Source organism: Furipterus horrens, unplaced genomic scaffold (assembly GCF_987537825.1).
Source record: "Furipterus horrens unplaced genomic scaffold, mFurHor1.1.pri manual_scaffold_2, whole genome shotgun sequence".
In the NCBI taxonomy this organism is placed as follows: Eukaryota; Metazoa; Chordata; class Mammalia; order Chiroptera; family Furipteridae; genus Furipterus; species Furipterus horrens.
In genome coordinates this window covers 7,671,388-7,694,458 of record NW_028327172.1, presented here as the reverse complement: position 1 = coordinate 7,694,458, position 23,071 = coordinate 7,671,388, and the positions used below count along the sequence as shown (strand labels likewise).

At 49.8% G+C, this 23,071-nt stretch overlaps 1 long non-coding RNA gene and 1 pseudogene across 2 annotated transcripts; one reads left to right on the top strand and one right to left on the bottom strand.

Moving 5' to 3' along the window:
• Positions 1 to 14,462: 14,462 nt before the first annotated feature.
• On the bottom strand, positions 14,463 to 15,289 carry LOC150017667 (protein FAM204A pseudogene; annotated as a pseudogene).
• A 466-nt stretch (positions 15,290 to 15,755) lies between these two features.
• On the top strand, positions 15,756 to 21,364 carry LOC150017666 (uncharacterized). 2 transcript variants are annotated; one of them, XR_016509168.1, is made up of 3 exons: positions 15,756 to 15,898; positions 16,103 to 16,661; positions 20,499 to 21,364. It is a non-coding gene; the product is annotated as an uncharacterized LOC150017666 (long non-coding RNA). The 2 variants fall into 2 exon arrangements; XR_016509167.1 differs by having other exon boundaries at positions 15,756 to 16,007.
• Positions 21,365 to 23,071: the final 1,707 nt, after the last annotated feature.

Genomic DNA, 23,071 nt, shown 5'->3' with positions numbered 1-23,071 from the left:
TCTCTCTCTCTCTCTCTCTCTCTCTCTCTCTCTCTCTCTCTCTCTCTCTCTCTCTGTCTCTCTCTCTCTCTCTCCTCTCTCCCCCCCTCCCTCTCAATGGACTTCTGGAGAAACATGGGGCGTTTTTGTTCATCCTGAGGTGGCTTGGCCTTGGCATTTGTTCTGGTAGTTTCCCCTGCAGGTGTGTGTAATGAGACTCATCTTCTGAAAAGCAGGGCGCCATGTGGGAGGGAGAAGGGAAGCCGGCCCAGTCTGGGATGAACAGTCAGTAGAGACGACTGCAGGCGAGCCGGGGAATGATAACAAAGAAGCTACATATACAATGGGCCCAGGTCAGAGAAACATGGTCAGAGATCTGGACTTTTTTCTAACAGAAAGGAGAAAGCTGGAACCGTTTTGAGCAGCAAAGTGGCATGATCAGACTCGCAGTGAAGGAACGCACTGGCTGCAGTGTGGGGTCAGGGTCGGGGTTCCGGTGGTGGAATAGAATGAAACGGATGGACAGGCCTTCATGTTGAAAGAGCCCAGCAAGGCAGAGAGAAACCGAGAGTGACTTTTTGCCTTGGGCAAACAGTGGTGCCACTGGCTGAGAGAAGGGGGCGGGGAGGTGCAGGATCTGAGGGGAGATGATGAGTTGAGGTTCAGACATTCTGCGTCTGAGAAACGTGTGATACCCAGGCCAGGCTGTCCAGTCAGCAGCTGGAGAGAGAGCTCTGGTTAGAGACGGAGGTGTCGGGCCCTTGGCTCTTAGGTGGCGAAGGAAGCTGAGGGGCGGCTGGGCTGACTCTGGGATCCCGGGCAGTGAGAAGGAAATCTGTGCAGAGCGCTGAGGAAGGGCCACAGTGAGGTGCTGGGCCAAGGAAGGGAGCCAGCAAAGCAGACTGAGAAGAGGCAGTTGGATGGAAGGAGGGAAACCACAGGAGCACAGGGTCACGGCAGCCAGGGCAAGAGCGTGCTTGTAAACGGATCCCGCGTGGAGCCGCAGTGTGCACTTTGGAGAGACACCAGTATCGTAGTCCCAGATTACACGGGAACCTGGGTAACTGGCTCATTCAGCTGACTTGTCTCCTCTGGTCCTGTCCTTCAAACCAGTGCTGCTGGGCCCACGTGACCTTATGACCCAGTGGCTCTGACAGGAGCTGGCTCATGATGGGCAGTTGTAACCTCATGGCTCTTTGATATTTCTATAGTTTTGTCTTTCCCAGAATGTCATAGCTGGGATCATATGTAGTTAGCCTTGTCACTTAGTAATATGCATCCTAGCTTCCTCCATGTCTTTTCATGGCTTATTAGCTCTTTTTAATCACTAAATAATATTCCATTGTCTGGATTTTTTTAATTCATTCACCCACTGAAGGGCATCCTGGTTGCTTTCAAGTTTTGGCAATTATGAATAAAGCTGCTACAAATATCCCTGTGCAGGTTTTTGTATGGAGATAACTTTTCCACTGGGTTTTTGACTCTTCATAGGATTTATCTCCCATCCTTTGAAACCAATGTTTTGTCAAGGCCTCCAATATACTTCCTACTTTTGTTAGTGGATCAATGAGATAGTCTGAAGACTGTCAGACGGTCCAGATCCTTTCCGTTTATGACAGAGGAAAGGGAGTTAACGTACCTTAGGGAAAGACCCCAATGTCTGCTGTCACCCATCTTTGTAAATGTGAACAGCTTCCTGTCCTCCTTCCAGATAGGGATAGAGAAGAACTCATCTACCGTATCGATGGCTGCTTGCTTTGCACTTGAACTAGAATGACTCCTCAAGGTCTCGCCGCCTCAGCCAGTCACTGGATTTGGGCTGCCCCAAGGATGGTCCTAACCTTGGGTGAGGCAGCTCCCTTCAGCTCAGCACAGTTCCTAGGAAAGATCTCAGCTGTGAGCAGACAACACTACCTGTCAGCTGGGGCAATGAGAGCCATGCACACACAGGGGAAAAACCTGGGCCGCGTTCCACAATACCCACTGCAGAGATTAGTCAGCCAAGCGGAGGTGTTGAGTGGGCAGGTGATTCAGGGAGTCTGGAGTCGGAAGCAGAAAGTGGAAGTCTATTATAAAAATGTTTTCCAAAGCCACGAGACTGGGTGAGGTCATAAAGGGAGTGAAAGTAGATTAAAACCGAGAAAGGACCAAGGGCTGAGCCCTGGAGCTCCCTCAGCATCATAAGAGAACCCGCAAGAGCAGGGATCTTTGTCTGTTCTGCTCACTGATATATCCCAAGAGCTTAGAACATAAGAAGTGCTCCTCTTTTTATGCCTTTGTGAGGCCTTCCCCTGTCCCAGCCCCCATCCTCCCTGTCTTCTTTTTTCCCTGGCACTTTATATGGGAAGACAGCGGTTTAGGCGACTGCTGGCAAAGAGGAGGAGCTGCTTCTGGGTGCAGGTCGTGGAGGAAGCAGCTCAGTGCATCACATGTGAGAGCAGGAAGCCCCTCAAGGGCCAAGGATGGCTGGGGCGCTCCCACTGGTGGGAGCGGGGAGTCGCCACGTGTACCTTAAAGGACACATTTTGAATGTATTTATCCATTTAGTATGTCTATGTGATTTTTAAAAATCAAGACATAACATTCCTATAGCAAAGGGCACAAATCTTAAGTGTACACCTGAAGAATTTTTACACACACCACACACACACACACATGCACGCGCACACACCCTATGCAACTACCACCCAGACAAGGGGCTTCGCCAACACTCCAGAATTTCCCTCTGCCCTTTGCAAGCAGTCCTTCCACCACCATCTGTTAGTTTTGCCTGTTCTTGACCTTCATCAGATAGAATCGCAGAGCATGTCGTACGTATGTCTGCCATCTTTTGCTCATCCTTCTGTCTGTGAGATTCCTCCAAGTTGTGGCATGTGGCAGGAGCTCATTCTTATGTATCGCTGAGTGGTATTTGGTTGTGAGACTCTCAGAAGTTGTTTATTTTTCTACTGTGGCTGGACATCGGCCATGCTTCCAGTTAGGGGCTATTAAGAATAAAGCTGCCCTGTCCCTTCTTGTGCCTGGTTTGTTGATGTTGTTGTTTTTTCTTTGTTTGTTTGTTTGTTTGTTTTATTAGGAACACACACTCATTTCTCTTGTGAATCTCCCTAGGAATGGAATTACTGGCTCATAATTTGTTTCCAAAGGAAACAGGGCTTTGCCCTGGCCATGAATGAATTAGCAGAGATTTGCACTGGTCACGAATGCCAAGGCCACTGAAGGAGCTCTAAGGACATTTGTGGAATGGAAACACCTGTGCCCGACAAGGTCCTCCCACTGTGGAAGGGGCAGCAGCCAGAGCCTGACTTTAAGCCTCGGTCTGTGGGGAGGTTATCTTGCCCAGTCCCCACCGCCTAGAGCCCAGGTCTGCGTTTCAGCAACCGCCCTGGCTGTTGATCTGAGCTTTGTGACTTCCAAGTCACAAAGCTCAGATCAGTGAGTGATGTGGGGAATAAGTTCATGTCCTCGGAGCTGCAGACAGGCTCACTCCGTGCGGGCCGACATCCGCACCTACTTGGAGAAGGACTTGGATGGGCAGGAAGCCCAGGAACGAATGAGCAGCCCTGTCCCCAGCAGGGCCAGAGACCCCGATGTGTGCCCCTCATGGCACCACCAGGCTCAGTGAATCAGAATGTGAAAGGGCAGTCATCCCCTGGAAACACCACAGCTCCAGGTCAGTCTGGGGTGCTGGACACCTCAACAGCAAGCCTGAAACCTAGTCAGCACGTTTACCACCAGATGCAGCATCATTGGAATCGATTGGAAGTCGTTTAAGAGACTTTCTACTTACTGTCAGGATCCCGATGGCCCCAGCGCAGCCCCCTGGGGTCACACAGAAGCAACAGGAGGACATGGAGCTCCAGCCCCAGACCTACCAGTGACTTCTTAGTGACTGCAAGTCACCTTCCCTTTGGAACCAGTTTGCTTATGGGCACAAGGGGCTGATAGTACCTGTTCCTGTGTGCCCCCCAGAGCCATTCTGAAATCACTTATTCGCTGTGCACCAGAAAGAGTAAATATGGCTCTGTAAATAGAAAACATTGTGTGAGGCCTCAGCCGTTGTCTATGGTTGGAGGGAATGATCGGCCAAGTGGCAGTGACTGAGAGCCGTCTAGCTAGGACAGGCCCTTCGCTTGGGCCTCATTGTCACCCCTCTTCCCAGTCAGGGCTGCTGGATACCCCCATTCCCTGAATCTGCATACACTGTGCCCTCCTTGGCTTTCAAGGCCCAGCCCTAGCCACGTCGCCCACACAGCCTCGCCCCAGCCAGAAGCCACCCCACACTCCTCCAGTTCCCACACCCCGTTCCAGGTTCTGCTGTGCTGTGTGTCATGCCTGGACAGGGGGGACGAGCACAGATAGACACCCCAAGATCTGAGTCTGATCCAGCCTCTCTCAGCACCTGGCTTTTTATCTTGGAAGGGTCACTCTACCTCTTATTTCTCCATGTTTAGAAAAAGGGCATTGGGCCAGGGCATCTGGAAGTTTCCATCTGTAACTAAAGCTCCATCATCCTCAATTACTTGTACTCCCCTTGTTTCCCTGCCAGACTGATAGGTCCCGAGACCCCGAGTGGATGCCTGAAGCCACAGATAGTACCAGACTCTATATGTACTATGTTTTTTCCTATACATAAATACCTATGATAAACTTTAATTCATAAATAGGCCCAGTCATGATAATAAAATAGGATAATTACAATAATATACTACAAGCCCTGACTGGTGTGACTCACTGCGTTGGGTATTGTCCTGCAAACTGAAAGGTCACCATTTCGATTCCCCATCAGAGTGCATGCCTGGGTTGCGGGACAGATCCCCATTTGGGGCGTGCAAGAGGTAACCAATCAATGTAGCTATCCCTCTCTTTCTCCCTCCCTTCCCCTCTCTCTATAAATGAATAAATAAAAATCTTTTTTAAAAAAGTTAAGTAAGTGGCTTTGGAGCCATTATAAAGTAAAACAGGGGTTATCTGAACGCAAGCATTGTGATACCAGGACAATCGGTCTGCTGACCCAGACTGCTACTAAATGGCTGACAGTCGGAGCGCCTGCAGTGCGAACGGGCTGGAGAAAGGGGTGATTCACGCCTCGGGTGGGACAGAGTGGGGCAGCACAAGGTTAGTCATGCTAATCGGCACAACATGCAATTCAAAACTTAGGAATTGTTCCATTTCTGGAATTTTCCATGTAATAGTCTCAGACCGCGGTTGACCACGGGTAACTGAAACCCCAGCCATGGAACCGCGGATGGGGGCGGGGCTCCTGTAATTTATTCTTTGGTCGCCACCCCAGGGCCCACTGTTGAGCTTTCCATGTAGCGCCCCCTCAGGATCTGACTCTTGGATGGGTAGCTGTGGGGCCCTCCGATGTTTTCTGTGCCTCGCTCTTGACGCGACCTCCAATTAGAATACCCCTTCCTCCTACCTTTCTAGCTGACACGCTCCTCCCTGCCTCCCCTGAGCTTCCACACTCTGGCTGGGTCACACTGCGCCGGAATCAACAGCATGTATCTTCGTCACTAGAGTGTGGATTCCTGAGGGACGCAGTCAACTCCTTCTCCTTGTCACTGACCCTCCAGTGCACTTGCCAGCTGTGGGCGGGAGGAAGTGGAATTGGCGCGGGTGAGCACAGAGCAGCCTCATGTCCATGGGCCATTCAGACGTCCGCTTCCCTTCTGGCCGAGCAGGGTCTCAGGATGGAGCCTCCCAGAGCTACTGTCTAGAACAGTAGGTGATATTAACTCTGTCTCCTCATGGCCCCTCTTCTTGTTCTCCCGGTAGGGCCATCGCCCTCCTGCAGCCCCTTCTCAGCCGCACCCCATGGTTGTGGTTGCTGCATCCAGTTGCTCCTGCTGCCACGTGGCCCTTGGCAGGAGCAGCTAATCAGGTCCAGGAGCTGAGGGGAAGCTGGGCTGCCAGTGGAGCTCTGCTGGGCCTGCCTGAGCTAACATGGGGATCGAGGCCCTCACTCAAGAGCCCTGAAACCCAGCACAGCCTCTTCCTTCCTTCTGGGACCTGGGGAGGCCAGGACCACAGTCTGAATGACCAGGCTGTGCAACCAGACTTATGGGAAGACAGGCAGAATGATGCTCCCTGCCCCAGAGGAGTCCCAGGCTTCAGGAGTGGGCGAAGCAGGGAGGCCTGGAGCGGGAACACAGACACATGGGAGGGAGCAGGTACGTGCCAACTGGGTGGTGCCGGGAGAGGAGGCTGGTGCAGGACAGCAGACTGGAGCAATTTCCTAAACCCGCCTGGGCATCCGAATCACCAGGGAGCTTTCAGTTTGTGGTGTTTTGTTATGAGATGGTGTAGTTTCTTTCTGCAGAGCCATAAATAAAATAGAGATGGATAGTAATATCTAAAACACAAACAAACAAAAACCCAACCTGATTGGTAGGGTTTACCACCGTGCCTGAGGTCCTGCTGAGCTCGGCGTGTGGTGAGCGCGGGCTGTATGGGCAAAGGCCAGGAGCAATGAGTGACAGTGTGTCCAGGGAGGAGGACCCCGACTTGGGCAATTAAGAGACCACAGGTGTGTGGTCCAGGGGGCAGCAGTGACAGATGTCAGCCACTACCTCGTAGACATGAGGTTCCCATTGATGATGGTCAGAGCTGGGGCTGAGGAGAATGTTAGGAGCCTGGCTTCAAGTCATCGCACAAGAGGAGTGGCGGAGAGAAGCCTTCTGTCTGCTTAAACCGCAGACTCCCGTGCTCTTGACTCAGTGTCTTGGGAAGCAGGCCCTTGGTCCCCAGTGCATCCATCCTGGCACGGGTCCAGGGACAGGTGCCATCAGCGATGGGTATAGACAAGGGCCCTGAGGGGCGAGAGCTGAGCTGGCGACCCGGGTCTGATAAGTATTAGCTGTGCGACTGTGCGCTGCCTCATTCACACTTGTCTTTGTCTCTCATTCTCTATGTGCTCAAAGTAGAAATAATACCCCCTCCGGGGAGCTTTGACAGAGGGACTACAGGAGACGAGGTAGGTGGCGGTGTTTGCTCGCCCGCTGCCCCAGCCATGTGGACCTGCCCGTGCTAATCATTAAGCCTCAGGAGATCTGTGTGTTTTGTGATTCGTAGGGGGCAGGTAGGACAGGCGTGGGGTGGTGGCCCAGGCCTTGAGCCCAGATGCCCTCGCACTCTCAGACGACAGTGACAAAGTCTGACTGGTTTGGGTCCCCCAGGCCATCGGCGATACATCTGCTCGCCTACCTTGGTGGTCCCTGCCCAGAAGAAGGCAGAGGGATGAAGGCCTGGTGTGGGCACAATGTTCCTGCATGGTGGAAACCCCAGGGCTGGCTGTCCTGAGCCACTGAGCCGGAGGATTCCAGAGGCAAAGAGAGCCTTAGCTCTGAGGAAGGGCTGGAGGTTTGCAGACAGGAAGGCTCCAACTTAAGGTCACATGGCAAGATAGCGTCAGAGCCTATGGTTGGGGAAATCACCCCCTCACTGAACTCACGTCTGGCTAAGGCTCAGCCCAAGTCCAGGTTGGGGAGCGCGTGAACATTCTTTCCTGGAGGCTACGTGCCCCACAGCAGGGGAGAGATGGGCCCAGAGCTGGGGGTCTGTAGCCTCTTCACCAAAGGAACTCATGACCTCTCATCTCTGATCCCTTTAGCAGAGGTAACTTTAGGGAACATGTCGAGAGGCAAACGGTGGAGACGGGGTACCACGGGCAATACTCCTTCTGGGTTGGCATTTTCTGTGCCAGGTACGGGCAGGGACAAAAGAGCAGCTGTTGGGTGCGCTCCGAAAGATTTCACGCTAAGCCGGGGCTATCTCAGGTCAGAGGTTGTGTCTGCCCTCTACATTGCCCTCGGGGACTCCAGCCACCCCGGGAGGCCCATCTGCTTGGTCTGTCTGCAGTTTTGCGGTGGGTGCCGCAGGAAATGGTCCAGATCTCTGCAGCAGCCCTGGGGCCTCTCGGCACAATCAGGTGCCACTGCTTTTGTCAGGACCTTTGCTGGGCACCTTGGCGGTGGATGCATGTCATCTGGGGGCTAAAGGCAGGCCTGGCTACGTCCTGGCCGTTGGCTCAGAAAGGGCAATTCAGGAAGCATCTGTGCCCAGATGACTTTGATATCTTGACTTTCCAAGGGGAAGGGCAGCCTTGCTCATCTAGGAAACTCCCAGACTAAAGATGGCCATTCCCCTTACCCCTCCACCTCCACCCTAGCATTAGCAGAAAACCCTCTTTGAGAAGGGTCTTTTCCGTGTGTGTGCGTGTGTGTGTGTGTGTGTGTGTGTGTGTGTGTAGGGGTTCTTCGGGAGGAATGAGAGAACAGGCTGCAGGAAAAAGATCTCAGAGCCGGGGAGTCTGGAGACCTGGGTCCTAACCCTCGCTTGGAGCAAGTCAATCTCTAGGCTCACCTTATAAAATGAGGGGGAAGCCAGATGTCCTGGCTGACCATGAGTGGGTGTGAAAATCAAATGGGACATTGACGGAAGTGTGTTACAAAGTGTGACGCACCATCCAAATGGCAGGGCCACCACTGCCCTGGGCTGGTGTGTTGCCAGTCCCCGCTGCCTGGCGGCCTCTGCCACCCTCCTGGGCCTCCGCTGGCATCTGCACGGAGTCCTAGGCAACACCGCGCAGGACCCTCCAAGCTAATGTGCCCCGCTGAGCTCATGCCCTCCTCCAGCTCTGCAGCCTCTCGGGTCTCTCCTACCTGGGAGCAGCATCTCCCACGAGGCAGCCACAGGAACCAGCAACCTGGGCGTGCACTTGAGTCGATTCCAAGACTGTGGCTTACCTTTTCCTCCATGGGGCCGGCAGGAAGTGGGTTGAGCAGTCACTGATTTTCAGAGGACCACCAGGTGGAAGAATTTTCAAGGGAATGGACCCCGGCAACCAGGGCTTCATTGTTGAATCATATCCCATTGTGTGGACATACTGCATTTTGTTATCCCTTCATGGGCATTTGAGTTGTTTCTCCCCTTTTACTGCTATGAGCATTTATGTACAAGCATTTGTTCAACTACCTATTTTCAGTTCTTTGGAGAAAAGGCCTAGAGTGAGTTGCTGGGTTATGTGGTAATTCTATGTTTAACTTTTTGAGGAATCATAAATTTATATTTGATGTCTTCCTAATCCCTGGATGTCTAGACCTACATCCTTCTATACTGTAGCCACAGCTCCATGTGGGTTTTTTTAAAATTTAAATTAGTTAAAATTTAATAAAATTAAAGATTCAGATCCTCAGTCACATGAGTTATGTGCTGATTTAAGAAACATCCAGCTCTGGCTGGTGTGGCTCAGTGGGTTGAGTGCCAGCCTGCGAACCAAAAGGTCACTGGTTCGATTCCCAGCCAGGGCACATGTCTGGGTTGCGGGCCACGTCCCTGGTGAGGGGCGTATGAGAGGCAATCAATTGATGCACCTCTCCCACATTGAGGTTTCTCTCCCTTTCTTTTTCTCTCCCTTCCCCTCTCTCTAAAAATAAATAAATAAAATCTTTAAAAATAAAAAAAGAAACATCCAACCCTGTAGAGAATTTTTATGAGTTTAGCTGAGCCAGCCTGGCCAGGTAACTCCGTTGGTTAGAGTATCATCCTGATGCATCAAGGTTGCAGGCTCGATCCCTGCTCAGGACACACACAAGAACTAACAAATGGATGCATGAGTGAATGGAACAACGAATCAATGTTTCTCTCCCCATCTCCTCAAATCAATAAATAAAAATTTAAAAAAAAACCTTTTCTGAGGGAAACTGATGACAACTGCTGGGAAGCGAGATCTCAAATGCTTCAGAGAATGATGGTTTTGCAGTTTCTTCCATGCGTTTGGAATTATGGAGGGAACTTAAGGTTACATGAAGGTGGAAGAAAGTAAGGTGGAGATCAAATTATAGGACAGTTAAGATCGTGTGCTCCCTCAAGGTGGCCTGACCTTCCAGGGGTATTACTTCTGGCATTTCAAAGGTGTGCTAACCTACATACATATGAACAATGGACAACGTTGGCTTAAAGACATTCCACGAAAGAAGTTATAGCTCTGTCTGGGTAGCTCGGTTGGTTAGAGCATAGGTTTGCTCTCTGGTCAGGGCACGTACAAGAATCAACCGATGGCCCTGGCTGGTGTGGCTCAGTGGATTGATCCCTGGCCTTCAAACCAGAGGGTTGCTGGTTTGATTCCCAGTCAAGGCACATACCTGGGTTGCGGGCCAGGTCCCCAGTAGGGGGCACGTGAGAGGTAACCACACATTGAAGTCTCTCTCCCTCTCTTCTCCCCTCTCTAAAAATAAATAAATAAATCATCTTAAATAAATAAATAATCAACCAATGAATACATAAATAAGTGGAACAACAAATAGATGTCTCCCCCCCTCTCTCTCCCTTTCGCTTTCTCTCTAAAAAGCAATAAATAAAATATTTTTTAAATGAAGAAGTTATAGGTCTGGGGCGTGACTACCCATTATGACCCACCCAGTTAGGAATTTATGATTTATTACAGCATCCTTTTATCATCCACATTATGTTTCAAGTGCTCAGTGGCCACACGTGATTAGCAGCCGTTCTATATTTCCATCATCCCAGAAAGTGCACTTAGATAGCGCTGATCTACACCGCAAGAGCTTCCCCAAATCCATCTGATTTACTACAATATATCCAATGCCCAGGAAAGTGCCTGGCACATAGGATTGTTATTTTAGGGAAAAAGGGATGGAGGAAGGGAGCAAAGGAGAAAGGAAGGGATCGAAGGAGGAAGAGATTCCTTTCCAAGTAATCCCTTCATTTGATTTTTCTCAACAAATCTGTAAGGGAGGCAGGAAACAATGACTTTCCCTTTTTTGCAGGTGAAGACCTGAGGGAGTGAAACACCATTTCCGGGGTCCTAGAGCTGGTACAGATTGTGGCGGTAGACCCTCCCACCCTCTCCACCAGCCAGGCCTTCAGCGGCTCCCCAGGTGTCTGGACAGAATAGTGAGTAGGCAGCTGGGGCTCACAAAACACCAGAGGCTGCAGACAGATCAGTCTGGCTACCCTGAAGTTAGGGCATTTTTCATCTGAAAAGGATTTTCAGCAGGACCTTCTCTACTCTCTGTATTTTCTAGGTGAGGAAAGAGACCACAAAATGTTAAGTGTGCACAGGAATAGTTAAGAGGCAAAGAGGCTGGGGGCGGGCTGGGTGGAAGAGTGGCCAGGAGGGGAAAATTGGGACAACTGTAATAGCATAAACAATGAAATATTTTAAAAAATAATAATAAATAAATATTCAGCCAACCGCTCCTAGCAAATGAATAAATAAATAAGGCAAAGAGTCTGGGTTGCCACCAGTCCTTGGGTGGCTTGGAGGATAGGGATGCAGCTTTGGGGGCGGGGGTCACTAAAGCACTTACAACAGAGAGATCAGTTTCGTGGCCTCTTCAAAGCAGTCTGGTAGCACCACAGGCTGGACCAGAACTCACTGAGACCGGAGAGACCAGCGGGAAAGCACCTGTAACATGAAGCAGTATGGGGACAACAGGGATGGGTAGCAATCAAGAAACCTGGGGCCATGGGGACTTTGAGTTTTTGGGACATGGAGCCAGGAAGTTTGCTAATACCTGTCAGCCACAGACCATCTGAGCTAGAAGGGACTCTCTAAGTGATAGCCTATCTACCTCTTGGTTTTATTATTGGGGAAACTTAGGCCCAAAGAGGGGAAGGGGCTGGCCGAAAGGTGCCCCATATGTGAAAACTGAGACTGGACCTGAACTCAAGCCACCTGGCATTTCATTCCAGGGCACGTAAATGTCTCTGACAATTCACCCTGGCCAAGACCTCCCAGCGCGCATTTTCCGGCTGATAAATAGATGTTATTTGGCTTTATTAACATTGCCTCCTCTCTAGTGAAACCTGACTTGATTGTGGCTTACATAGGATGTCCAAGTTCATTCATCACATACCCTTAGGACTTAAGAACACAGTCTGTCCTGACAAAGACCTCTTAATGGCTTTTCAGTTAATACCTTTGTGGTTCGGGGCACATTGCTTGTTGTTTCTGCAGTAAAATGGAAATGACAGAACCTACCACACAGGTAGTATCTCATCCAGGAAGTAATGTATGGAAAGCACCCAGCGTAGTTCTAAACTCTAGCTATTTGGTACGCTTCCTGTTTCCTCCCCCAGAGCAGAGCAGAGAGGAGTAGGTTGGCTGAATCAGGGAGATCAAAGACATAGAAAATTCCTTGCAAACAGAAAATCCCTGGTGTTGCTAATAACAGAATGCTATAGAATGGCTGGATGGGGCTGTGGGATCGTTCTCATGGAAAGTGGGTAGAAGTCATAATAGTATCTTGAAAAGTAGAGGACACTTGCAGCGCATGGGTGGTGCTAACCCTGCCAGTCCCTCCTCTTTTCTTCCTTCCTGTCCAGCTGGGACGTAGCCACAGAAGCAGGCGGGGGAGGAGCCACCCTTCCTACCAGTTCATTGAGCAGGTCTCTCAGGGAGGAGCGGACAGTTTGAAACTAACCTCCCGGGTTAGTTACCAATGAGTTTGTGGATGATGAAGAATGTGAAGTCCCCCAGGGTCACTCGGAGCCTATACCCTGGAGAGTATTGGGCAGCACCCTCCCTGGCTTCAGTGCCTCTTGTCACCAGCCCATATGGATCTTTAATGGCAGTGCTGGGCCTTGGATGTGAGGTGGGAGGCCTGGTGGGAGGCAGTCACCAGTTCCGACCATGTACATGTACATTTATACCAGCCCGCTTCTTAAAGCACAGTGCTCCCTCATTCAACGAATAACCGCCCACACGTGGCTAGGGGTGGAGTCGTCGTCGTCGTCGTCGTCGGCAGCCGTCCGTCTCGAGAGACAATGGTGTAGCTTCTTAAGAGTCTATCTGCACCGCTGAGAATGGTTGTGCAGTCCGACTCGGGAGTGACACGGTATCTGTCTCCTCCCGTGTTGAATCGACATCTTGTGATGACGCTGAAGCTACAGAGCCTGGGCAGGGTAATATGGAGGGTCTGCTGTTGCCCATGCAGCAGACCCCCCCTCTCTTCGCAGCTGAAGGGTCCAAGGGAAAGACGGAGCCAAGGGGTGGAGTAGTGGGCAAACAAGTCTGGTCCCTGCCCTCAGGAAGTTTTGAGTCTAGTGGAGAGGAAGACAATAAGCCGATAAACAAAGTGTGACAACTGCCAGGAAGGAGATAAAACAGGGTGGGAGAGAATGAGGGATGGTCGCGCTGGTGGAGGGTGCTTAGGGAAAACTCTGAGGCGTGGCTTTGGAGCCAGACCCAGGCAGGGGGAGAGCAGGAACGTGTTAGGCAAAGCTAGCAAGCAATTTGGGCCAAGGCCATGAAACAGGAAGAACCTGCCTTTTCAACACCAGAAAGCAGTCTTGAAGTTTGGACTACGCTAAGAGCAACGGGAGATTTTCAACAGGGAGCGACAGGATCCAACTGTTTATGTTCTAACTCCTCGAGCTGGGTGGAGCCAGGCAAGAGTGGGAGCTGGCCAGCGCTCAATCCACTGAGCCACACCAGCCAGGGCTTTAGTTCAGCTTTTTATTGAATGTGTCACAAAACAGGTTTAGTCAAAAAGACCAAAGCCCGTGTCCTCACCAGACTCCTCAGATTCTTCATTCTGTGCTTCTGAAGCTGGAAAAGTGGGAACTTGTGCTGCCTGTCACTACCAGACCCAATAAGTAGAGACAAGCATCGGATCTTTATGGGCGCTTTATTCAGATGGTCGGTGATCTGAGAGGACAGCAGGTTGTGTACCCTAAAAACCATCTTAACACTTCTGTTCAAGCTGACCTTTGTATAAGGAGGAGAAAGGGCGGGTAAGGGATTTGGAAAAAGGTAAATTGGGTAAGAGTTGTAGTCAGGCAGATTTCCTAGTACTTCTTTACCTGTTGATCAACGATTCTTTACCTGCATCACAGATTCTCTCCCTGGAACACAGTGGCTCAACTACTATCTCCAGACCCCCTGGGGCACACTTGCCTGTGGCCTGTTCCTGCATTCCAGTTCCTGGAATGACAGCTTTCCACATGCATTAGTCACTTAAGCCTATCAATGAAGGCCAAAATCTTTAACTCTTGAGTTCCCCTATCACCTCCACTTTCTCCTTCTCCACTGGGGCAGCAGTGGTGGAACGGGGGCAACCCCAGCTCCCGGGGGGCAGATCCACCAGCCCCTACATTGCAGAGGAGGCTCCCCATGCTGACATTGGCCAGAGGCTTGCAAACAAGCCTGGCCAGCTGCTTTAATGAGACCAGTGATCTTATCCTTCATCACCGTCACCTCATCATCCACCTCATCATCAGGCAGGAAGGAAAAGGGCCTGTGACCCAGCCATGTGCCCTGACCAGGAATGGAACCAGTGACATTTTGGTCTGTGGGGCCAGGGGTGTGAGAGAGGCAGCCGATTGATGTTTCTCTCTCACATCAATGATTCACTCCCTCTCTCTCTCCTTCCCTTCCCCTCTCTCTGAAAATAAATAATTTTTATTAAAGTTTTGGTAATTAACACCCAAATTTTATGCTACTTTTTCTACTCTCACTTTCCTGACATATTTAACATAAACAGGACTAACTTTGCAGTCACTAGAACAACGGGAATGGCAAGTGACATATATCCCATGTTGCTTTTGGTTTCCCATCTCTTCCTTGCTTCACATCCCCATGCAAATCTCTTGTTTTTTGGAGCACTCTGTGACTTCTCAGCTTCTTTTTATTGGCTTTCACAAAGTCATGGCAGGCAAACACTTTGGCAGTTTTTACACCAAGCTCTTGGGAAACTAGCTGGTTGCCGAGTTCCTCAGCCTTCTCAGTATTCCACTCTTTCCGCAGCCTGGCTTATGCTCTTTTCAAAGCTGGACTTCAGTGGTTGGGGTTTTTTGTTTGTTTGTTTGTTTTTGTTTTTTTCTTTCTAACAGAGGGTTCAAACCTGTCACTGACTCCAAAATACTAAGTTCCTTCGACTGGGCTTTACTTGAAGACTGTCTACGATGAGGTTCTTCTTCATTCTTCAATTTAGCCTTTCAAGGGCGTTTTCTTCTTTTCCTTTTGAATCTTGAAGTTGAGGCTTTCTGTTCAGAGTGTTTTTTATGCAATTCTTGAAATTTAATTTCAGGAGGACACTCTTCATATTCATTTGCACTTGCCTTTGCTTCCGTTTTTGGTCCGTCTGTAGGGAAATCTTAGATCTCTGTTTTTGTAATGATCCCAGCTTCTTTATCTTCCTGTCAGTTCAGTCCAGAGTTCTCTAAATGTGCCTTCATCTTCAGAATTCAACTCAACATCACCTTCATTGAAGCCAGGAGGCTGCAGCCCACTCCACGTATTTTCTTGGGTCAGGAGCCCACCCCCAACCCTTTCTTTCATTACCCTAACCCCTAAGAAGCCATTTTAGACATTTCTCCCCAGATCATAATCCCCCTTAGAATGTTAGTACCCCAGATGGCTGTTTATGTACTGTATGCGTATCTGTGTTTATATATGGAAAGAGCAAGATTTTTTAATTGAAGTTTTTATTTATTTATTTTAGAGGGAGGGGAAGGGAAAGAGAAAGAGAGGGAGAAACACGTCGATCAGTTGCCTCTCGAATGCATCCCGACCAGGGACCAAACCTGCAACCCAGGCATGTGCTCTGATTGGGAATTGAACTGATAACCTTTTGCTTGAGTAAGATTTTTTTTTTTTTTTGCAGTTTTTGTCCCTTCGGGGTGATCCTGACCCATACTGGAGATCAGAGTCTCCCCAGGTTGTCACGGGCCCGCAGAGAGCATCTCACTCAGCTCACCACCACGTCCGCTCTTGCTTCCTACAGGAACTTGACTCGCTTCGCCAGCTTCGCACGTCCCGTGAGGGCCCTGGGCTCCCAAGGCCACCTGCCCGCACTTCCGGAGCAGCCGAAACCTTGCGGATCCCACCACACTGGGTTCCCTGTGGGCCTCACCGCCCCAAAGCCTGCCGACATCCCACAGAAAGGAGGTGCGTGCCCTTACCCCCTCCGTATCTTGTGTGTCTCTGGCAGGAGGCAGCACCCTGTCCTTATTCTCAGAGACCTCATGACCAGGACCTTTCAGCTGAGGCAGGCTGAGTAAGATACACTGCTGTCTCTCCGGTTTTTTAAAGGTTTTTTTTTTTTTTTTTTTTTTTTTAATGAATGAATTAATTTGTTTGTTTGTTTTTAAGAGAAAGGGAAGGGGAGAGAGAAAAATATAGACACGGGAGAGAAACATCAATCCGCCACGAAGGCCCCTTACCCAGCGAGAACATGGAGAATGACCGATGTTCGCCTCGCATGCCCCCAACTGGGCCGGAATTGGACCTCTCAGCCTGTAGGATGACGCCCAACCCGCTGAGCCACACCAGTCAGGGCCCAGAAGGTACTTCTTGAAGGGCCCTTCTAGCAACTACAGATCGCAGCCGCGGCCGTATCCCAGCTCAGGCTCAGCTGGTCTTCCCCAGACCATGGAACATTGACACTCATCTGCGTAAGTCACCTTATTGTGCCAATAACAGCCCATTTCACAGCTGAGAGCCCTGGGACTGAGAGGTTCGGAATTGCAGAAGGTCGCAGAGTGAGGGGTTCCGAGGCCTCTTTCCTTCGGAGCCTCCGCTGCAGTGCCTACGCCTCTGGGAGCCGGGACCGCGCCTGTGTCTCTGCAGAGTATGTATCCCAGTCCTCTGCAGAGTGTGGGCCTCACGGCGGCACCTGGACACGAATCATTTGTTACCTGTCCACCCCGAGGTAAGTACAGGAATCGAGAGTAAGCATATAGAAGTGTTTATAGCTAATTGATGGAGAAATTCTATGTCTACTAATTTTAATAATAAAAACTGGCCTTGTATCCGGTTTTTTTTTGTTTTTTTTTTTTTTGCTTCTAGTTTTATGATTCATTTTCATTGTATTTTACAAAACTGTTGATCTGCGATGGGCTGGATTTTGTTTTTTTAAGCTGGTCGTTTGTCACTGATAGTTTGAGAAGTGCAGTATGGAAGCCGTGTGCCCCCTACCTCGGGATTAAAGAGAAAAATAACGTGGTGGTTGTTTGGCAGAGCTAAGAGGTAGATGGAGCTCAAAGTTCTCTTAGCCTGGGCTGACACAGCCTCAGGGTCATAGAAGCCTGGCTCCCAGAAGGTCTCCAGCCCCAGGGCATGGCTTCCCACTACCCTACACTTACTTCTGGAGAGGACCTGGCTGCTCAGCCCCGCAACGGGGCCATAAGGCAGGATGCCCGCTGGTCTGGTGTGAGTCCCCCTTTTCCTTAAAGCTCTCCATGGAGTTGTCACAAGAATCTAATGAGACTTAACTCTGAGTCAGGCTCTTCCAACCAAAGCCTTCAGGTCTGGTGATGGAGGCAGATGTTTAAATCATCTTGATGCTATATATGTATTCACGTATGTGAAGTGCTTTGGGAGCACAGAGCAGGGAACATCTGACTGGGCCCCAGTGGCAGCGACTTGCACGCAGAATCTTAAGGTCGAGTAGGAGTTACAGGCAGACAAGGTGGGGAAGGGCCCCCTGGCCAGGGGATGACCTTGGATCAGAAGCCGGGAGTGTTGAGATGTCATGGCCATGCTGGGGTACACTGAGCGCTTCCGCATGGCTGCGGGTGGGACAACCAACCGGAGGGGAGAAACGACCCAGGAAAGTTAGGTTGGTGCCGGATCACACAGGGTCTCATGTGCTAGAACGCTGGCAGGAAGACAAAGATGGCTGGACTTGGCAAGTGCCTTGCGGGGGCAGAGGGGGGCAGAAAATACACCTCAGGGACGATTAGAGGTAGGGTTTGGATGGAACACCCGTGGGATCTCTTGGAGGGCGTGAGAGCTTGTAGGTTTGAATCTGGGGGCTCATAACAATGGCAAACAAGGATGAGGAAGCCACTTCCTGAGTCACACGTGGTGTCAGGGCCAAGGGCAGGATGTAAGGAGAGGTAAGGCCAGACTGGCAGCCTCTTTTGCTTTAGGGCGGATCTCTCCTACGGGCATGAATGAGGCCCTTAGTGTGTGCCAGTCTGCGGATACAAGATCAGACAGGACTCCCAGATGACTCTGAAACCTGGTGGGCGATTCCTTCTGGCTGCCAGCACCTGGGATGGACTGACCCCTCCTCATACAGCCCTGACAGCCCCCTCTGCTCAGCTGCCTTGAAACAGGGGAGGTGGTGCCTTAACTTGAAGTATCTGTCACTCTTGGAGAAAGTGGAATCACAGGTTAGAAGGGAATTTAAAGATTATCTACTTAAAAGCATTTTGTTTATAAAAAGGAGAGCCCTAGCCGGTGTGGCTCAGTTGTTGGAGTGTCGTGCCGTAAACCGAAAGGCTGCGGTTCCGATCCCCGGTCAGGGGACATACCTAGGTTTCGGGTTTGAACCCTGGTCAGGGCACCTATGGGAGGCAACTGATAGGCGCTTCTCTCTTACATCGATGTGTTTCTCCCTCTCTCCCTCCCCCTTCCTCGTTCTCTAAAAGCAATAAAAAAAAAAAGTTCTTGGGTGAGGATAAAAATAAAAAAGGAAAAAAGGAAAGAGAGAGGTACAAAGTGAAGACAATGAACTTGGGCCTATTTACCCCCATTTGATGTTTTTGCAACACATCCGTTATCTGGTTGTCCCGTGCTTTGCTTGGCTTTCAGACAGAGATGGCTGAGGACATTCAATGGCAGTGCCAGGGCAGGGTATCATCCCCCTGGGGGCGGGACCCAGAGGCGAGGGATACTGCTCCAAGGTCACCCAAGATCTGAACAGCCTTTGCACAGCTGACGCAACTGGTGGCTGCTGCCTTGTAGTGATACTTTGTATGTTTTATCCAGGATTTTTAGTTAATCTCAGGTTCCTAACTGCTGAGTGGTTTTTGGACAAGCCAATCTCTTGAAGGTAAGGCCAGTTAATCAGCAGGCTCTCCCCCACTGCTAGTTACAGCATTCCTGTGCCCTGTTGCGTCTTCCCCACGCCCTGGGCTGTGTAAGCCAACCAGACCCCTGCCCAAGGTCCCAGGGCCCGCAGCTGCACTCCCACTGTGTGTCCAGCTCCGCCCCTATGGCCCCCTGAAGCTCCCTTTCCTGGCAGTGCTTCCTCTACCCACCCTCCCTCCCTGGCTAGCAAAGTTCGACATGCGCAAACTGGACTCCACGGAACATGGGAGGAGAACCACTGAAGCACAGAGACAGCGTTTCTGCCCAGCTATAGGCAGCAGAAGACATCGACTCAGCCACCACCCACGGTGCAATCAGCGGACTCAATTAGATGCTACAGGGCCTCTGACCTTCTAGGTGTATGTCAATGTCATCTCTGTAGATGGGCATCTGCGTTACTTAGCCTGCATTTATGACAATCTGAAAGTGTTTTTCTACCCATTATGTCAGGTAACTATTGCAGCAACCCTTTGAGGTACGCAGGATGTGTGTGTTTTTCTCTTTTTTACTAATAGGAACGCTGAGCATCAGAAAGGGTTAAATCAGTGGCCTGAAGTGATGCTAGTTTGGAAGGACATTGTACTTTGGAACTGGAACTGAAAGTCAGATTCTAGTTTTGCCAATTACATAACTTCACAGAATTTTGATTTCCCAACTGTACAACAGGACAAGAAGGTCACGTCTGCTTCTTAGGAAGTTCCCTCCTTTAAGTCACCTGTGTTTGAGCACTATCAGCTGTGTGGTGAACCAAAGGCTGGGGGCCAAGGGGCTGGATACTACCCTGGTGAGGCCCCACAAGTCCCTAACCCGGAGCACTGGGGCCTCCTAACCCTGGGTCTCTCCAAGGTGAGGGCAGAGAACCCAGGCACAGCAAAGGGCGAGGGCAGGAGGAACCTTCCAGGCTCAGAGACTCTTTGAAACCCTTAGGCGCCATTAGTATCTTGCTGAAACACGGGTGCATTTTTGGGTGTTGAAGCAAGTCCTGCCATCTGTAATTGTCTCGGTTGTTACCAGCAACTAGATCAGAGATGAAAGCGCGCTGACCTTTAAGTCAGAGAACCTGAATTTCTAGTTTTTGTTCCGCCGCTAATTTGCTATGTGGCCTTCATCAAGGCCTTCATCTCGCTGGGCCTTAGCCATCTTGTTGGTGTAATGAGGCCTTTGATGGCATCAGGAGACCTGAAAGCAGAACCAAAGACAGTGCCCTCCGCGGTCCTGGGATCTGTCTCTTGCTTCAACAGGGTTTGGATGGAAAGGATCCCAGGACACACCTTCTTTCCAACTACCCTCCCACCTCTTCTCCTGTCCCCACCACCTTCAGGACCCCCTCGGCCGTCCTCAGCCTCCAAGACCAGCCAACACCGTTTTTCTTTCTTTTCTTTTCTTTTTTTTTTTTTTTTTTTACCTTAAATCTTCCTTGTGGAACAACCCTGAGCTCCCAGATTCATCAAAATTATTCCACCGAGGTGGAAGCCCCATCCGCCACCTGGCCAAACTGCGTCTGTGGGCCTCCTACACTTCCCTCTCCCTGGGCTTCTGTTTCAACCCGGAGGATGTGGCTCTGCAGGGCGTGGGCCACTTCTTCCAAGAGTTGAGGGAGGAGAAGTGTGAGGGCGCAGAGTGTCTCTTAAAGCTGCAAAACCAGCATGTTGGCTGCATTCTCTTCCAGGACGTGGGGAAGCCTTCCCAAGATGAGCAGGGTAAAACCCAGGACACCATGGAAGAAGCCACCTTAGCCTTGGAGAAGAACCTGAACGGGGCCCTTTTGGATCTGCACGCCCTGGGTCCTGCCCGCACAGACCCTCATCTCTGTGCTTCCCCGCAGAACCACATCCTGGATGAGCAAGTGGAACTCATCAAGAAGACGGGCAAGCCCCTGACTCAGCTCCGCAGGCCGGCCGGCCTCCAGGCTGGGCTGGGAGAGCATCTCTTTGAAAGACTCCCCCTCAAGCAGGACTAGGAAGCCTTTGGAGCCCAGAGGCCCTTGAGGGACCCTCTGCATCTCCCTGGTACCTGCCTTTTGCCCAAGCCTCTCCCTGAAACCACTGGACGCCCTTTTAACCCTGGAACCCTCTCCCATGCATTGGACCAAATGGAAACAATAAAGCTTCTTGCAGCAAGAAAAAAGAAAGGAAGGAAGGAAGCAGAACCGAAGATCTGCAGGGCAGCCCTTCCTCCCAGTGGACACTGCCTGCCTTGTCTCCTCTGAGCCTGGCATGAGAGGACACTCAACAGGTTGCATGAGTGAGTGGATGGCTTTAGGTTTTCCCATTTATCATGGAAACACATAACCTCCCCGAGCCTCGAAGTCCCTAGTGGTCCTTATAGGATGGTTAGAAGATTAAAACAGATAACACTGGGAAACACGCTTTTTGTTGCATTAGATCTGAAACTTGTTTTTGACTAACTTTTGGCATCTGAATCCAAACATGACCGCAGTTTTTCTCTATCACGTCACCTTTTTAAGGTACAGGATACCCTCCCTTTGTCCCAAAGATCATACAAAATGTACATACAAAGGAAAATAAAGAAAACATTACCTGAATATACTCTTTATTTAGAGTTATTTTATTCATACAAAGGCTATATATTGCTACTGTAAGTCAAATTGGGTACAAGTAGTAAAGCTCTGCTACCAAACATACATATTAAGGTATTTTATCTTTTCAGACGACAGGCTAGGAAATGACAAAAAGAGATACTTGAAAATAGTCTCCCTTCAGTTGGCAAAGCTTTCACAAATTGCTTCATGAGACCCAGTTTTATGTGCGGAGGTGGGAATATAATGTTCTTTCTGTCAACAAGTGGCTCATGTAGAACATTTGGATCATCAGGTTTGAGGTTAGACCTTGGAGGCCAGTTCGACTCCACCCAATGCTTCTCACGAGCTCTGCTGTCCCACATACACAGAAAACAGGGCTACTTGGTGTATCCGCATTGCTGACCAAGAAGGAAGCAGACCATTTGAAGGTCAACACAGATGCTCCTATTGTGCTTGTGATATTGCAACAGATCAGTTTCTTCATATTCTTCACAAAAACAAACTGAATGGCCAGTTGGGACTGCACCACATAAATTGCCATCGTGGAGGGGACACACTTCAAGCTCCGCTTTGAGCTGTTGATGAACAGTCACCATTCAGTTGCGTTATAGATTGGAATTCCCAATTCTTCCATTAAACCACATATGTTATGGCAATACACAAAGCCACCATCACTTCGAAAGTACTGCAGAAATGCACGTTCTCTTGATCGAAAGTAGGATGCTTTTTCTCCTTTTTCAAGCAAGTTTTCTCGTGCAGTCTTGATGCTAGGAGTTCTGAAGCCTTTTTGGATGGTCCCAAATCTCTTGGCAAATCATTCAATTCATGCTGATCAAATCCCTTCTGAACTGAGTCAACTTCAATTTCAAAATCTTCATCGTTGCTGTCACTTAGCTCTTCACCATACTCCTGTTTTTCAAAAGAGGGTAGTTCACTGAAAACTGGCACTGGGATTTCAGCTGAATGAGGCACTGGGCATATAGCTGATGGTAGACTAGGATACTCTGGTTTACATTTATTTTTCTTGTTATACCCTGACGTTTTCACTATACAAAAGTAACAGTTACTTGAATGATCTCTGGGCTCTCTCCAAACCGTAGGTATACCAAATGGCAATTGATCACGTGTTCCCTTCGTCCACATCCGTAAACTCTCAACACACTGCTTGCACACCTTGTGAGGAGCCCAAGACTTATCTTGATTAACAAGTTTTACTTTAAAAATGCAAAATAGGCTTGCCTGACAAATGCGCTGATGTTTGTCTTTTGACTGGGAATGGTGAAACTGCCACAGATATAACAAAACAAATCAGGGTTGTTTAGGCACTTACGATGAGAAATAGCAGAGGCAGACATGATCTGAAGGAAAGGAAATAAGTACATACGTAAATAAAAAATAAATTCTGCTAACTCCTTGTATACAGACAAGAACTCGGACTACACTTCGGAATATGATTCACTATATAGAGCGGCACCCAACCTCTCACCACACTGTCTCGTGTGTAACTGAATAGCCTAGACAAGTATGAACCTGTCACTGGTCTCCAAGGTCATCCCCCACCTCTCCCCACTCGAGGGAGGTTTGCTCTTAGCCAATAGGAGAGCGCTAGTGCTTCCCTCAATCCAGGTTCAATCCAGCCTAGAGTGGTCACATTAAGATAAACTGTACAGAAAAAATCTTGATGTGTTAGAAGAAAACTA